The sequence below is a fragment of the Hyaena hyaena genome, unplaced genomic scaffold, assembly GCF_003009895.1.
Source record: "Hyaena hyaena isolate Hyena2069 unplaced genomic scaffold, ASM300989v1 scaffold_914, whole genome shotgun sequence".
Taxonomy (NCBI): domain Eukaryota; kingdom Metazoa; phylum Chordata; class Mammalia; order Carnivora; family Hyaenidae; genus Hyaena; species Hyaena hyaena.
Genome location: NW_024081545.1, coordinates 479763 through 498556, shown reverse-complemented (window position 1 = coordinate 498556; position 18794 = coordinate 479763). Strand labels below are relative to the sequence as shown.

At 39.2% G+C, this 18794-nt stretch overlaps 1 protein-coding gene across 1 annotated transcript in view; it reads right to left on the bottom strand.

Moving 5' to 3' along the window:
• MANBA (mannosidase beta) overlaps positions 1-18794 on the bottom strand; it is a 117130-nt gene that overhangs the window by 51791 nt on the left and 46545 nt on the right. The gene's annotated exons all lie outside the window — the stretch shown is intronic.

Here is an 18794-nt window from a genome sequence, read left to right as displayed (position 1 = left end):
CACATAACAAATTATCACCAGATTCTCTAAACTCTTTTAATAGAAAAAATATAGAAATTATTAAAGAGGAAATATATTCTAGTTTTCCTCATGAAATAAGCATATGTAATTATATCAAAAGAAATATAATCAAAAACTTATTTCACAAAAATGGGAGAGGAAACCCCACCAGTTAAACTGATGCATCTTTGAAAAAAACCTTCTCGGGCACCTGGGTGGCTCGGTGGGTTGAGAGTCCAACTTCAGCTCAGGTCATGATCTCACATTTCATGGGTTTGTGGGTTGAAGCCCTGCATGGGGCTTGCTGCTGTCAGTGCAGGGCCTGCTCTAGTTCTTCTGTCCCCTCCTCTCATTGCCCCTTCCCTGCTGTTGTGCTTTGTCTCGAAAATAATAAATAAATCTTAAAAAAATAACTAAAGAAAAAACATTCTCATTTCAGTGTTGTTAAAATGTATCCAAATGTGCATCTTAGAATCAAAGACATATAGCACGAGGTATTTCACAATTTAACAACTTTCCAGTCTTAATAGCACATTAGTGTAAAATCATTTTGTTTAATGAGCAATGTAATTGTAACTAATTATCACATTAAACTCAATGTTCGAGAGAGCTCTGGGGATGCGATATTCCAACTAGACGACAGGACAGGAAAAATGTTACAATTGCTATGTGAGAGAGGAAGCTAAGGCCTTTGTCCCTGTGATCCTCTAGCCAGGTTTTCCCACAGTTAAGCTGGAGCAGCAAGACCCTAGATAGGGAAGGTTGATGTTCTTATCCAAATCTTCATTCCTTCCAGTCAAACTGGAACAAGGAACTTGATTCTAGCCTTGAACCAAGATTATGCATTTCCTCTCTAATTTTAATTAATCAATTAGTTAATTTCATGAAATAAAAGTGCCCACCATTCTTCCACTTTCTTTTCTTTTTTATTTTTTTTTAATGTTTTATTTATTTCTAGGAGACAGAGAGAGACAGGGTGAGCAGGGGAGGGTCAGAGAGAGAGGGAGTCACAGACTGAAACAGGCTTCAGGCTCTGAGCTGGCAGTCAGCACAGAGCCCGACGCGGGGCTCGAACCCACGAACCGCGAGATCATGGCCCAAGCGAAAGTCGGACGCTTAACCGACTAAGCCACCCAGGCGCCCCCATTCTTCCACTTTCTTACTCTTAGCCTTATTAATATGACTTGACAAGCTGATAAGAGTTAACTTTATGAGAAGGCAGAATAAGCCTTGGCTGAGGAGGATACTGACGTGGAATTACCAATACCTGCTTTAGGGTTGCAAAACATAAAAAAAAGTACAGCAATTTTCATAGATAACTTTTAAAATATCAAGCATCTAGAACAGTAGTTCTTTAAGTGTGGCCAGGGACAAGGGGATCCCTGCCATCCTGCAGGGGGTTCCTTGTGTTCAAAACGATCTTCATGGTAAACCCAAAACATCACTTGCCTTTTTCACTGTCACTCTCTTCTCAATGTATGGTGGAATCTTCCAGAAGCTACACGTGATGTGATGACATCATGACTCTGTTGGTCAATGGAATGCATGCTTGCATATTCTGGTGTGTTCTGATTCTACAGTGGAGATTTAGTGTATAAAATGTGTTTTGAGGCACCTGGGTGGCTCAGTTGGTTAGGCATCCAACTCTTGATTTCGGCTCTGGTCATGATCTCAGGGTTCGTGGGCTCCAGCCCTCCCTCCAGCTCCACAGTGACAGCACAGAGCCTGCTTGGGATTCTCTTTCTCCCTTTCTCTTCACCCCTTCCCCCTTCATGTGTGCACACGCTCATGCTCTATCTCTCTCAAAATAAATAAACTTAAAAAAATAAACTCATCTTAAAAATTAAAACCAATAAAGACATGGGTTTTCAGAGATTAACTCCATTTGTTCTCAGCTTCTACTGTGTTCTTCGTGGCAGTGTCTGGTTATTTCTACTATCATCCCTGTAACCTCTTGTTGTTCAATAAATTCTTCTTTTGAATCTCAAAGTGTCCCTTGCAAAGCTACACAGAAATGCAAAAGGATCAGGTACCGTTTTAAAATTTACTTCACAGTGATATTTTGCGATTTTCAAATGAAAACAAATTTTAATTTTAATTGAAACTCATTTTAGAGTCCAATGTTTTATTTTATTCTAAAAAATTATTTATAATATACTTTTTCTTAAGGATGAATTGAGATTAGACAGGAGAGTCTCTCTTTGTTGTGCCCTAGAATGTGCAGGTGGCACAACCAGGAGTTAAGAGATTAAAGTTTACCCCCAGCAGAGTTACTTGGTATTTTTGTAGCCAGAGGTGTATTTGCTGTATCTGACAGAAGAGACAGAAACATTTCTTTTTAATGTTTACTTATTTTTAGTGACAGACAGAGAGCATGAACAGGGGAGAGGCAGAGAGAGTGAAAGAGGGAAAGAATCCTAGCAGGCTCTGCACTGCCAGTGCGGAGCCCCACGTGAAGCTCGATCTCATGAATCATGAGATCATGACCTGAGCCAAAATCAAGAGTTGGACGCTTAACTGTCTGAACCACCCAGGCGCCCCAACAGACACACTTTTGAACAACCCTCCTCTTGTACAGGACAAAATTATTTTCAGTAATAATAATGAAATGAAATGTATAGTGATAATATCCAAAAAAGAAATGCAGATAACTAAAAGTTTTATTTTATTGAACTTTATGTGAACAAACATGCCAGTTTTATTTTTTTTAATTTTTTAAAATGTTTTATTTATTTCTGAGACATAGAGAGACAGCGTGAGCAGGGGAGGGTCAGAGAGAAAGGGAGACATAGAATCTGAAGCAGCTCCAGGCTCTGAGCTAGCTGTCAGCACAGAGCCTGATGCGGGGCTCAAACCCACAAGCTGTCAGATCATGACCTAAGCCGAAGTCGGATGCCCAACCGACTGAGCCACCAAGGCCACCCAGCCACCCAGTCCCCAATCATGCCAGTTTTAAATAAAATAAATATTAGAGTACAAAAAAGGAAAAGTAATGGATTCATGTATTTGATTATGTTCATGTGTTTTGAAAAAAGTAACTAACATATCTATATATTGTTCATTATAGAAATGAATAATATTTGCTATTTGAGCCTTAACTTCTAAAAATGTCAAAAACTTTTTCAAAATTGACCTTCTTTATATGTATATGTTTTATAAAGAATATAGCATAAAAGGCATCAGAATTGGTAAAGAAGAAGTCAAACTTTCACTTTTCACAGACGACATGATATTCTACATAGAAAACCCAACAGACTCCACCAGAAGCCTACTAGAACTGATCCATGAATTCAGCAATCTTGCAGGGTACAAAATCAACGTACAGAAATCGGCTGCATTTTTATACACCAATAATGAAGCAACAGAAAGAGAAATCAAGAAACTGATCCCATTCACAATTGCACAAAAAACCATAAAATACCTAGGAATAAACCTGACCAAAGATATAAGAGATCTGTATGATGAAAACTATAGAAAACTTATGAAGGAAACTGAAGAAGACACAAAGAAATGGAAAAACATTCCATGCTCATGGGTCGGAACAATAAATATTGTCAAAATGTCATGACTACCCATGAAAATTTGTATGGAACCACAAAAGACCCTGAATAGCCAAATTAATATTGAAGAAGAAAACCAAAACAGGAGGTATCACCATCCCAGACCTTAGCCTCTACTACAAACTGTAATCATCAAGACAGTATGGTATTGGCACAAAAACAAACACATAGACTGATGGACTAGAATAGAGAACTCAGAATTGGACCCACAAATGTATGGCCAACTAATCTTTGACAAAGCGGGGGAAGAGCATCCAATGGAAAAAAGACAGCCTCTTTAACAGATGGTGTTGGGAGAACTGGACAGCAACATGCAGAAGAATGAAACTAGATCATTTTCTCACATCATACACAAAAATAGACTCAAAATGGATAAAGGACCTGAATGTGAGAGGAAACCATCACAACCTTAGAGGAAAAAGCAGGAAACAACCTCCTTGACCTCCACCGCAGCAATTTCTTACTTGACACATCCCCAAAGGCAAGGGAATCAAGAGCAAAAATGAACTACTGGGACCTCATCAAGATTAAAATCTTCTGCACAGGAAAGGAAACAACCCACAAAACTAATACGCAACTGACGGAATGGGAAAAGATAGTTGCAAATGACATATCAGATAAAGGACTAGGCTAGTATCCAGCATCTATAAGGAACTCATCAAAACTCCACACCCGAAAAACAAATAATCCAGTGAAGAAATGGGCAGAAGACATGAACAGACACTTCTCCAAAGAGGCCATCCAGATGGCCAACAGACACATGAAACGATGCTCAGCATCCCTCCTCATCAGGGAAATACAAATCAAAACCACACTGAGATACCACCTCACACTGGTCAGAGTGGCTAAAATGAACAAGTCAGGAGACTCTAGATGCTGGCGAGGATGTGGAGATACAGGCACCCTCCTACACTGTTGGTGGGAATGTAAGCTGGTACAACCCCTCTGGAAAACAGTATGGAGGTTCCTCAAAAAATTAACAATAGAACTCCCCTATGACCCAGCAGTAGCACTGCTAGGAATTTATCCAAGGGATACAGGAGTGCTGATGCACAGGGGTACATGTACCTTAATGTTCATAGCAGCACTCTCAACAATATCCAAAACATGGAAAGAATCTAAGTGTCTATCAACTGATGAATGGATCAAGAAGATGTGGTTTATCTATACAATGGAATACTACATGGCAATGAGAAACAATGAAATCTGGCCATGTGTAGCCACATGGATGGAACTAGAGGGTGCTTTGCTGAGTAAAGTAAGTCAGGTAGAGAAGGACAGATACCATATGTTTGCAAGTATAAGTGGATTAGGAGGAACTTAACGGAGGACCATGGGGGAGAAGAAGGGGGAAAACAGTTGGGGAGAGGGAGGGAGGCAAACCATGAGAGACTCTTGGATGCTGAGAATAAACTGAGGGCTGATGGGGGGGGTGAGAGGGTAAGGGGGGTGATGGGCATGGAGGAGGGCACTTGTGGGGATGAGGACTGGGTGTTATATGGAAACAAACTTAACAATAAACTAAGAAAATAAAATAAAATAAATTAAATTAAATTAAATTAAATTAAATTAAATTAAATTAAATAAATAAATAAAAATAAAGAATATAGCCAGATTTGTCAGTCTATCCTTGCATAGTTGATAGAAAAACCTTTTATTATTTTAATTTAGAAATGTGTTTTATTTTTTTGATTTTTAAATTATTACTATTTTTTTATTTTAGAGAGAGAGCACAAGTAGGGAAGAGAAGCAGAGGGAGAGAGATTCTTAAGCAGTCTCCACACTTAGCATGGAGCCCAAAACAAGTCTCAATTCCACAACTCTGGGATCATGAACTGAGCCAATATCAAGAGTTGGATGCTCAATCAATTGAGCCACCCAAGCACCCCAGAAACATGTTTTTTCAAGTGAAGCCCAAAATATACAAATATTTTGGGAAAGCATTAGACATAAAGGTAAGTTTGACAGAGATTCATAAAAATCCCACTTCTCATTAAATTCCAAAAAATGCAGTAGTATCTATGCCTTTGTTTATTTGAGATCCACTCAAATGTTTACAAATGCTTCTGGAGTGAAAATTTTCCACTTCCTAAGTACGTCTTCTGAAAGTAACATAATTAGAGAAAATTACTGAATGATAGTGAACACAGACATTATTTGATCCATGGCTTTAGAACAAATGTCCAGTTCTTGGTGAAAATGATTGGGCTAGGGGCACCTGGGTGGCTCAGTTGGTTAAGGGTCCAACTTCGGCTCAGGTCATGATTTTGCAGTTTGTGAGTTCAAGCCCCGCATCGGGCTCTGTGCTGACAACTCAGAGCCTAGAGCCTGCTTCAGATTCTGTGTCTGCCCCTCCCCTGCTTACATACTCTCTCTTTCTCTCAAAAATAAACATTTTTAAAAATTAAAAAAAAAGAAGAAAAGATAATGATTGGGCTATTCAACATTGTTATTTTGCTTTCTCTGGGAAATGTAAGATTAGAATCTTTTGTTCCTCTTAATACTCTTCTTCAGAATTTGATTCTTTTTTTTCTATGTAAATGCTCATTTCCTAACATTTTTTTGTTGCACAGTCAATAGCCTTTGCCTTTCTGTGGACTTATCTTCAAAGAAAAGTTTGAAAGCTTGGTATTTCACTGTACACTGTTCAAGGCAGTCTCTGCTTTCTACAAATATGTTTGTATCTGATTAACCTCATCTAAACTTCAACACCGGTAGGGGGGGGCAGAGATCATTGAAAAGGGAAAAACTGCAGTAGCCAAGGACATAATCTGAGCTGTTTCTCATTTGTCCATATTTCTTTGTATCAAACAGTACTTCCAAGTTGAGATCAACTTTTCAAAATTTATTGTGCCCTCACTTCATAATGAGTATTCCATCTTGTCTACAAAAGACTTTCTGTAGCTTTTTCCAACAATGAGGTGAGATTAAAAAGAATGAATAAAATTTTTCCAAAGTTTCAGAAAGCATCACACATGAAGAAACCTTTCCAAAAAAGAAAATTCCACAAGGTTGAAAGAATGATTTCCAGAAGACAGATATAAAATTTGAGATTAATCTCTTTGATTTTCGCATGAATTCTACTGTGAATGCTGGCCAGATAGGCAGCACTCTTCTACGGCTGATCACAACAGAGGTTTATGAGACAACCATCCCGCTGTTTCAAGATATCTTCTGGGCTTTCAGCTATAGTCTTTCCAGAAATAGAAGAATGAGTTCTTTATTCCAATGCTTACCACCTTTTATCCAGCAAATCTGATTAACTTACATATTTAATTTTTATGAAACATCTGAAGTGCTATCAACGATAAATCCAAGGTGTGTGGGTTTTCTTTTTTAATATCTGCCACTACTAAAGCATACCACTGGTGTCATGTTGCACTTTGATTCTTTCTTTAGTTTTAAAACAACAACAAAGAATTTCAATTCCAGAGATATTAAAATTAGTAAAATATTTCATATATGAATTCAAATAAGCACTTAGCAAAGTGTTACATATTGCACATCACAGTTCACACCTTCCTCTATTTATGTTTTTTTAACAGACGTAATTTAAAAAAATTTTTTTAATGTTTATTTATTTTTGAGAGCAAGGGTAAGAGAGGGCATGAATGGGGGAGGAGCAGAGAGAGGGAGACACAGAATCTGAAGCAGGCTCCAGGCTCTGAGCTGTCAGCACAGGACCCTATGCAGTGCTCAAACCCACAAACCAGGAGATCACAACCCAAGTCGAAGTCAGATGCTCAACCAACTGAGCCACTCTGGCACCCCCAGATGTTATTTTTTTAGAGCAGTTAAGATTCACAGCAAAATTGAGGGGAAGGTACAGAAACTTCCCATATACCCCTTTTCCCCACAGTGCACGGCCTCCCCCATCACCAACATGCCCCACTACAGTGCTACATTTGTTACAACTGATGAACCTATGTTGACACATCATCATCACCCAAAAACCAGCTTCCATTATACTTCACTTGCGGTGTGTTACATTGGTTTGGACAAATGTGTAACTTGCCATGAATGTACCATTCTGAGATCACACAACAGAGTAGTTTCACTGCCCTCAAACTCCAGTACGTTCTACCTATTCATTGGTCCCTCCTCTAATAGCCCCTAGAACCACTTATCTTCGTACCACCTCCATAGTTTTGTCTTTTCCAGAATGTCATATACTTGGGAGTCAGACCATATGTAGTCTTTTCAGCCTGGCTTACTTAATTAGTAGTCATCATTTAAGCTTCCTCCAAGTCTTTTCAGGGCTTAAGAGCTCATTTCTTTTCAGCACTGACTAATATTCCACTGTCTGGATTCACCAGGTTTATTTATCACTTCACTTACTGAAGGACATCTTGGCTGCTTCCAATTGTTGGCAATTAGGAATAAAGCTGCTGTAAACAGTTATGTGCAGATTTTGTGTGGACGTAAGTTTTCTCTCATTTGGGTAAATACTGAGCACATCAGTTGCTGGATCGTATGGTAGGAGTATGTGTAGTTTTGTAAGAAACTACCCGACTGTGTTCCGAAGTGACTGGCTGTACCATTCTGCATTCTCACCAGCAATGAATGAGAGTTCCTGTTGCTTCACATCCTCGCCAGCATTTAGAATTGTCAGCATGCCAGGTTTTGGCCATTTTAATAAGTATGTGGTGCCATCTTGTTTTAATTTTCATTTCCTGATGACATGTGACGTGAATGACTTTTCATGTGCTTATTTGTCATCTGTATCTCCTCATTGGTGAGGTTTCTGTTAAGGTCTTTGGCCCATTTTTTAATTGAGTTATTTTCTTAATATTGGGTTTTAAGAGTTCTACCTGGATATATTTTTTAAGTTCACTTATTTATTTTTGAGAGAAAGAGACAGAGCACACACATGTGCAAGCAGGAGAGAAGAAGAGAGGAGACAGAGAGAGAGAGAGAGAGAGAGAATCCCAAGCAGGATTTGCACTGTCAGTGCAGAGCCCGATGCAGGGCTCAAATCCATGAACTGTGAGATCATGACCTGAGCTGAAATCAAGAGTTGGATGATTAACCGACTGAGCCACTCAGGCACCCCTTTCCTGTATTTCATTTAACAAGATATGTCTTTTACAACTATTTTCTCCCATCTGTGGCTTGCCTTCTCATTCTCCTGATATTATCTTTGGCAGAGCGGAAGTTTTTAATTTTAATAAAGTTCAGCTTATCAATTATTTCTATTCACAACTTTAAGCATAAAAATAAAACTCTCAGGAAGTCACACTAAAGTAACTCATGTTGATTTTCTTCTTTTTTATAACCACTATGCTATTGTTTTTTCTAATCTGCTTCTAAAAGCAAGAATATGTAGTAAGACACGGACTGGGGATGCAAACTACGTCCAAAACTATTTTAAACTCGTATAAACTTAACTTTCAAAATGACTATATGCAGCTGAGTCTCCATAAGCCTGGAAAAACTATATAACTAAGAGTTCTCCAAATTTACTTCCATGTAAAATATAACATTTATTAAAGGATTAATAATAAAAATGTGCTAAATTGAGCATACATAAATGTTATTGAAACTCAAGAATAATCACACAGATGGGTAAAACTCAGACCAACAAAAGATTTTGTAGGGAGGAGTATTTAATCACAACATTGTATAGAATTGCCAGACATACTAATAATAAAATATAGGCCAATCGGTAGTCTGCACACAGTGCTCCCACTTAACTGCCTGCATTTAGTTAGCAGGGCTAACTGCTCCTATTGCTCAGACTGGGTAAGCCACTGCCCATAACTATTTTGGAAATGTTTAATTAAAACTTGACGGGAAGATCCCGGACTCATTTTATGAAGCCAGCATCACTCTGATTCCCAAGCCAGACAGAGATCCAGCAAAAAAAGAGAACTACAGGCCAATATCCTTGATGAATACACATGCAAAAATCCTCCACAAGATCCTTGCAAATCGAATCCAGCAGCACATAAAAAGAATCATCCACCAAGATCAAGTGGGATTCCTGGGTTACAGGGCTGGTTCAACATTCACAAATCAATCAATGTGATACATCATATCAATAAAAGAAAAGATAAAAACCCTATGATCCTGTCAAGAGATGCAGAAAAAGCATTTGACAAAATACAGCATCCCTTCTTAATACAGACTCTAAAGAAAGTCGGGATAGAAGGAACCTACTTAAACATCATAAAAGCCATCTATGAGAAGCCTTCAGCTAACATCATCCTCAACGGGGAACAACTGAGAGCTTTCCCCCTGAGATCAGGAACACGACAGGGATGTCCACTCTCACCACTGCTGTTTAACATAGTGCTGGAAGTCCTAGCATCAGCCATCAGACAACAAAAGGAAATAAAGGCATCAGAATTGGCAAAGAGGTTGTCAAACTATCACTTTTTGCAGACGACATGATACTCTACATAGAAAACCCGACAGACTCCACCAGAAGCCTACTAGAACTGATCCAAGAATTCAGCCAAGTTGCAGGGTACAAAATCAACGTACAGAAATCGGTTGCATTTTTATACACCAATAATGAAGCAACAGAAAGAGAAATCAAGAAACTGATCCCATTCACAATTGCACAAAAAACCATAAAATACCTCGGAATAAACCTAACCAAGGATACAAGAGATCTGTATGATGAAAACTATAGAAAACTTATGAAGGAAATTGAAGAAGACACAAAGAAATGGAAAAACATTCCATGCTCATGGATAGGAAGAATAAATATAGTTAAGATGTCATTACTACCTAAAGCACTCTACACATTCAATGCAATTCCAATCAAAATTGCACCAGCATACTTCTCAAAACTAGAACAAACTATCCAAAAATTTGTATGGAACCACAAAAGACCCCGAATAGCCAAAGTAATACTGAAAAATAAAACCAAAACGGGAGGTATCACCATCCCAGACTTCAGCCTCTACTACAAAGCTGTCATCCTCAAGACAGTATGGTATTGGCACAAAAACAGACACATAGACCAATGGAACAGAATTGAGAACTCAGAAGTGGACCCAAAAGTATACAGCCAACTGATCTTTGACAAAGCAGGAAAGAATATCCAATGGAAAAAAGACAGCCTTTTTAACAGATGGTGTTGGGAGAACTGGACAGCAACATGCAGAAGAATGAAACTAGATCATTTTCTCACACCATGCACAAAAATCAACTCAAAATGGATAAAGGACCTGAACGTGAGACAGGAAACTATCAACACCCTAGAGGAGAAAGCAGGAAACAACCTCCTTGACCTCCACCGCAGCAACTTCTTACTTGACACATCCCCAAAAGCAAGGGAATCAAGAGCAAAAATAAACTGTTGGGACCTCATCAAGATTAAAAGCTTCTGCACAGCCAAGGAAACAACCCAGAAAATTAATAGGCAACCAACGGAATGGGAAAAGATAGTTGCAAATGACATATCAGATAAAGGGTTAATATCCAGAATCTATAAGGAACTCACCAAACTACACGCCCGAAAAACAAACAACCCAGTGAAGAAATGGGCAGAAGACATGAACAGACACTTCTCCAAAGAGGACATCCAGATGGCCAACAGACACATGAAACGATGCTCAGCATCCCTCCTCATCAGGGAAATACAAATCAAAACCACACTGAGATACCACCTCACGCCAGTCAGAGTGGCTAAAATGAGCAAATCAGAGAACTCTAGATGCTGGCGAGGATGTGGAGAAACGGGCACCCTCCTACACTGTTGGTGGGAATGTAAACTGGTACAGCCCCTCTGGAAAACAGTGTGGAGGTTCCTCAGGAAACTAACAATAGAACTCCCCTATGACCCAGCAATAGCACTGCTAGGAATTTACCCAAGGGATACAGAAATGCTGAGGCATAGGAGCACATGTACCCCAATGTTCATAGCAGCACTCTCCACAATAGCTAAAACATGGAAAGAGCCTAAGTGTCCATCAACGGACGAATGGATCAAGAAGATGTGGTTTATCTATACCATGGAATACTACATGGCAATGAGAAAGAATGAAATCTGGCCATGTGTAGCAACATGGATGGACCTTGAGGGTGTTATGCTGAGCGAAATAAGTCAGGCAGAGAAGGACAAATATCCTATGTTTGCACGTATAGGAGGATTAGGAGGAAATTAACAGAGGAACAAGGGTGAGAAGAAGGGAAATGGTGGGGGAAAGGGAGAGAGGCAAACCATGAGAGACTCTTGAATGCTGACAAAAACTGAGGACTGATGGATGTGGGGGGGAGGGGAGATGGGCATGGAGGAGGACACTTGTGGGGATGAGCACTGGGTGTTATGTGGAAACTAATTTGACAATAAACTATTTGTCTAAATAAATAAATAAATAAAAATAAATTTAAAAAATAAAATACAATAATAAATAAACATTAAAAAAATAAATAAAATAAAATTTGACAGGAAGAAAGACAAAAGGGAAATGGACCGAGATGACCAGTGTCCTTGAAAATTCCTTGTCACTCACCAGTGTCACTCAGAAACTCAGGATATGACCTTATTTGGAATTAGAGTCTTTACAGATATAATTAGTTATTAAAATAAAATTTTACTGGATTAGGATGGGCCCTAATCCAATGGCTAGCATCTATGTAAGTAAAGCAGAGACACACGTGGAGAGAAGGCCATATGATGGCAGAGGCAGAGACTAAAGTAACCAATCTACGAGTCAAGAAATGTCAAGGAATACCCACAACCACCATAAGCCGGAAGAGGCACAGAAAGAACACGGCCTGCCAACACCTTGATTTTGGGCTTCTAGCCTCCAGGATTCTGAGAAAGTAAGTTATTTTTGTTCTAAGCCATTCCATTTGTTATGGCTGCCATAGGAAACAGAGGACATACAGAAGACACACATGACAATCTCTGTGAACTCCCTGTATGATCAGAAGTACAGAGTGGTCAGAAATATAGCATGATTATTCTGATTTCCCTATTCTTTGGCTATGCTTTTAAGGTCTTTAGAGAGCCAAGAGCAGCACTTAGAAAGAAAAGGGGAAAAAATCTCACTGGCATTGTGCTCTCCTTCTGCCCTGTAGCAAAGAACAAAGGAAATTTTGAAAAAAGAAGAGAGAGGAATAAAGTTCCATTATTTTTCTAACTGTAATAGCTAAAGGCAATCATTTACCACTTCTTGCTTGGGAACTGTGCGATGTAATTTCTACTTGTGGAATATGTATTATTATATTAATTTTTCTATTTCCCTACAATAATTTAATTGGAGAATCTTGATGCCACGTGAAATACAAACAACTACCTCTGCTGCTTTTAGCAAGAAGATTTAGTTTTGGGGGGAATACATGGGAGAATCTTATAAAACACAGTAAAACCTTGGTTTGCAAGCATAATTCATTCTGGAAACATGGTCGTAATCCAAAACACTCGTATATCAAAGTGAATTTCAAGAACGTGATCATGTCATGTACTACGCATATTGCAAGGTATCGCTCAGTTTATCAAGTTGAAATTTATTAGAAATGTTTTCTTGTCCTGGGAAACACTTGCAGAACAAGTTACTCACAATCCAAGCTTTTACTGTAAATTACACTAAAGAGCAATATCAGCTAATTGATTCCCTATTTTTCCAGAAAAGTAAACCATAGTAGTCTTTCAAAAATACTTATTATGCCTTTAACACATATTAGGTAGGACATAAATACTCTTCAAAGTCCCCACTACAAATGGAACCTGAGGTGTTTGTTCCTCAGTTGCCCATTCTAGTGTGCAAAGCCTTGACCACCACATAGCCCCCCTGAAGGTGACCTTGGTCTCACGTGCTCTACTTTAAGCTCACTTCCTACTCCACCTCTATCCTATTACCCTGAATGAAACTTTTATAAATAACAAGATACAAATTAGCAAATGTGTCCCAGCACTCTGAGTTAAATTATATTATTCCTTTACCTTTAATAACCTTTTTCCTTTAATGAACTTCGTGACTATCTTTAGAGCCTTCTAATGAGCAGAATACAACTGAATAAAATGTTATAGTAAGGTTTTAACAGGCTAAATAAAATAGTACCCTGAGACTCCTACATGACATAGGGGCTCCTGGGTGGCTCAATTGGCTAAGCGTCCAACTTCAGCTCAGGTCGTGATCTTACAGTTTGTGGGTTCTAGCCCCACACTGGGCTCTATGCTGTCAGCCTGGAGTCTGCTTGAGATTCTGTGTCTCCCTCTCTCTCTATCCCTCCCTGCTTGTGCGCTTGCTCTCTCTCTCTCTCTCTCAAAAATAAATAAAGATTTAAAAAAAGAGACTCCTATACGACATAGAATTATTGGTCCTAAAACATTCTAGAAATAAGATAATTTCAAAAACCATAGCAGAGAAAGATACCTAGTTTTGGACCCAAGCTTCACCTCAAAGTGTAAAGTCTTGCTCAAAGACAAGGGATTTAATTAGCATCTGTCCATGCAGGGTAGACAAAGGGTCCAGAATATCATTTCAAACCAAACCACGTACCTGTAACACCTTGTAAAACACCACCAAACGAGCCTAAAATGCCACAACCAGAAATCAATAGTTTATTCAAAGTGAACGTATTCTGACTCTCAGATAAAGAGATTCACAGTTTTCAATCTCGGCTGGGCCCTCAATGCTACCCCAGAATTCTGCCATGCTGCCCTAGCCCTTTCTAGCCTTTTCTCCACAGTAGCTATCTCAAGACTTCATTTCCGTCAAATTTCTACCTTGCACCTCATTACTCTCAAGAGATATTACATCCTAGTTCCCAGGAAAGAATAGAGTTACCTGACGAGAACTTCCTAACTTTTCTTTCTCAGGTTCACTTTTTCCTCTCTAAAGTCCGTTAAAAGGAGTGTTTGCCATTCCCACCGAAAGGAACTATACTTTAAGTGGTCCTTGAAGATTACTTCCATCTTCAAGCTCCATCCTTTATTCTACATGTCATTTTATCTTTAACTCTATGACAACAAACACAGAGCCCGCTTCCCCAGTGAATCCATCCACTAGGGTGGTGACGCCATCTTCCCCTACCACTTTATCAGAGACCTTGCCCTCTCAACCATCTCTCTGGTTTTGAACTGTTTTCAGTCTTGACTTATCCACTGGCTCCTTCCCACCAAGACTGTGTTGCCATTGCTCTTCATTCTCTTAAGGGTGTTCTTTTTTATGTTGCAACATTTGATCTTACAGGAGAGTTGCAATGACAGTACAAAGAACTGAATACCCTTCACCCAGAGACCTCATTAAAGTTCTGTCCATTGCCCCAGTGCACTGTTTATAGCAAAAAAGATCAGGGGCTGCACCCAACTGTGACATCTCTATAGTCTCTTTCAATGTGGGATAGTTCCTCAGTCTGTCCTTGACACTCTTTAAGATTACAGTAGATTAAAGTATATTTGAAGGTGTTAGCTAATAGAGTTCAATTTGGGATTGCCTGACGCTTCCTCACGATTACATCCAGGCGATCTGCTTTGGCAGGACTGTTACAGAAGTGATGCTGTATTCTTCTTACTGCAGCTTGCTGGGTGGACACCATGTCACTTTGTCCTGTTGGTTGTGAAAGCCTTAATCACTAAATCAAAATGCTGTATTTTCTTCTCTGTTACAGTTACAAGTATTTTGTTGAGAGATGCTTTGAGACTATATACATATCCCATATTTCATGCCACTTTCACTCTAAGTTTTAGCATCCATTCATTATTTCTTACCATTAATAGACATTCGGGCTCTTTCCATACTTTGGCTATTGTAGGTAGTGCTGCTATAAACATTGTGGTGCATGTGCCCCTTCAAAACAGCACACCTGTATCCCTTGGATAAATACCTAGTAGTGCAATTGCTGGGTCATAGGGTAGTTGTATTTTTAATTTTCTGAGGAACCGTCATACTGTTTTCCAGATCCCATACCATTTCTAAGACTCATCTATACTCACCCGCTCTACTTCCTCACCTTCAGTCATTTTTTGACTCACCACAATCTGACTTCCATTCTGGTCGAGCCTTGTAGTCATTTCCTTTTTTTTTTTTTTTTTTGGTAGTCATTTCCTTATTACCAACTCCAAAGGATATTTCTCCCTCCTTTTCCAACTTGAGTTCCTTACAGCATTTGACACTCTCTGGACATACTTTCTTCCTCTGGCTTCTGTGATTCCCCACTCAACTGGTTTTGCTTCTACTTTTTCAGTCATTTCTTCTTCAATTCCTTTATGGGCTTTTTTTCCTCCTCCCCTATTTAATTATTATGATTCCTGGGGTTTTTGTCTTCACACTTCTCCCCATGCAGTCCCCGAGTAGCTCATCCCCTCCCATGGCTAAAATGAACTTATTCTGTTGACTTACACATCTCTGTCTTTAATCCACATCTAATTCCTAAGCTTCAGACCTATATTATGAAATGCCCATCAAATATTACTCCTTGGCTATCTCTCAATCACTCCATACAAAACACATCTAACACAGAAATACTTTCCACTCCATTCCATCCTTCAAACCTGCTCTTCTTTATGACTAATTGAGTTCAAGGAACATAAATACAACCTTTTCAGTGCCCCAAATCAACAACTTAAGAACCATTCTTTATTTTTTTTAAACTGTATTTATTTTGGGAGAGACAGAGAAAGACAGAGAGATGGGGGAAGAGAGAGAGAGAGAGAGAGAGAGAGAGAGAGAGAGAGAATCCAAAGCAGGTTCCATGCTATCAGTACAGAGCCCAAACTGTGAGATCATGACCTAAGTGAATATCAAGAGTCAGGAACTTAACCAACTGAGCACCTAGAACCATTCTTCTAAAAAAAAATTTAATGTTTTTATTGATTTTTGAGAGCAAGAAAGACAGAGTGTGAGTGGGGGAGGGGCAGAGAGAGAGAGAGAGAGGGAGACACAGAATCTGAAGCAGGCTCCAGGCTCTGAGCTGTCAGAACAGAGCCCCATGCAGGGCTCGAGTTCACAGACTGTGAGACCATGACCTGAGCCTAAGTCAGATGCTTAACCGACTAAGCCACCCAGGCTCCCCCAAGAACCATTCTTAATTCATTCTTCTTTCCCATCCCCACATCAACAAGTCTGATGGTATCAACTCCTAAATCTCTCTCAAACCTATTTCCTCAGCAATTCTGCAGACTAAGCAATCATCATCTTGTGCCTGGGTCACCACCACAGCCTTCTAACTGGCTCCTCATTCTTGTCATTCTTCCAATCTGATCTGCATAATCTTTGTAAAACAAGTATCATCATGGCTCTTTCCTTAAAACCCTTCAGAGATTTTGCACTGCCCTGGAGGCAGCCCAATTCCTTCACATGGCTTACTAAACCCTGTATGATCTTGTCCTAGCCTACCTTTAAGATACCATCTCTTTAAACTCAAATGTAGCCACACTGAAATGACTTTGACCTCCAAAAACACACAATATTCATTTGGGTCCCTGGGCCCTGACATATTCTTGTCCCTCTGCCTCTTTGCCACATTGCTTGGTCAAATTCTATTCATCCCTTAGACCATAGATATTACTTTCTCTGGGAATCTTCCCAGAATGATCCTGCTCTGTGCTTCTACAGTACTCTGTATTTCTCTAGAGTCCTTATGACACTTTATTATAATTGCTTGCTTAATTATTTAATTTCCCAACCAAATTATTAGCTTTATTAAGGTTTCAGAGAAATGTCTTATTCATTGTTCTATTACCAGAGCCTAGCAAAGTGACTGAAACACAGTAGATGCTCCCCAAGTTGTTAGTGAATGAATGGGTCTTAAAAATTACAAACTCTATTGCAGCCACAACCAAAGGGGACACTTCACAGATGCACATTAACACAAGGTATGCGGGAACACATCTTCCTTCACTCCTGTTGCTGGTCACTTCAAAAGGTGGCATCATTAAAATGTAATAAACAATAATGCAACCATACCAGACTGAATGAAAAGAATTATTTCCCACAAAACACAGAATTCCTTTTCCTTCTCTGAGGCAATTTCAAATGTTTCCTTATTTTTTACACTCCCATGAAAATAACACACAGCATTTGAGAGAGCAGACATCTTTTACCAAGAGGGTTAGAATAAGAGTCAATATTTTGGCCCTTTAGACAGCTCCAGGACATTCTTCCTGTATACACACAATGAATACACACACACACACACACACACACATCACAATGTCTCAGAAATATAGAGCAGGATTAAATAAAGGAAAAATAGATAATGAGTCTCTAAAGGGAATATTTTCAAATTCAGCATGGTGTCTGGCCCAAAGGAGAGGTAACACCAAAAGTGAGAGATGACACCAGAGCTTAGCCCCAGCCAACTGCAAACAGCAAAGGGTTGATGTTGGCGGGAGGAGGAAACCTATGAAGGGGATTAAGATTGTTCCTACTAACTATACACTATTATAAGCCAGATCCAAGGTACTTCATCTTCACTGTCCCATTTTACATATGAGGAAATGGCATTTAAAGGACTAAATAAGTAGCCTACAGCTAATAAATACCAAAGTGTAGTTCTTTCCAGTCCTTAGTGCTGTGCCCCAAACCAGGCAGGACCTAGTCATTTCTTTAAAGTCAAATTTTCTTCTCAATATCCTCTAGCTGAGGTTACCATAAGGCTTATTCACAGATTTAGAAACAAAACAGATAGTTATGCCTTCAGGGAGAGACACTTTTATTGTGTTTTTTTAATAATGGTCCCTGACAGATAGGGGTGGGCAAGATTTCTCTAGAGGTACTTTGATTGCAATTTGATTGTAAAGGGCTATTTTTCCCCACTGTCCTCTCTAGATAGCTCCAGTCTCAATCTTGACTCAATTTTGGAATTTTTAAAGTGATATGACATATCATATATATGTCTTTCCATATACACTCATATATATATGGCATAATATACATGTATATATAATGTATGTACAATGACCTATATAAGATGTTTTGTTGTTTGTTTTTTTTATTTTAGAGAGAGAGAGAGAGGAGGGAGACAGTGTGAGTGGAGGAGGGGCAGAGAGGAAAGAGAGAATCTTAAGCAGGCTCTGCAGCGAGGATCCTAATGTGAGACTGTATCTCACAACCATGAGATCATGACCTGAGCTGAAACCAAGAGTCAGATGGTTAACCGACCAAGCCACCCAAGAGCCACTAAGATGTTTTAATTCTAAAAGCAGAACTCAAGTACACTGCTTTGGAAAAGGGATGCTGAGGCTCACTTATCATTTTGCCTTTCAGAATCAGAGAGGTTTGAGGATATGAAGCACACTGCAAAAGGGGAAATGAATGAAACTGTATGCTC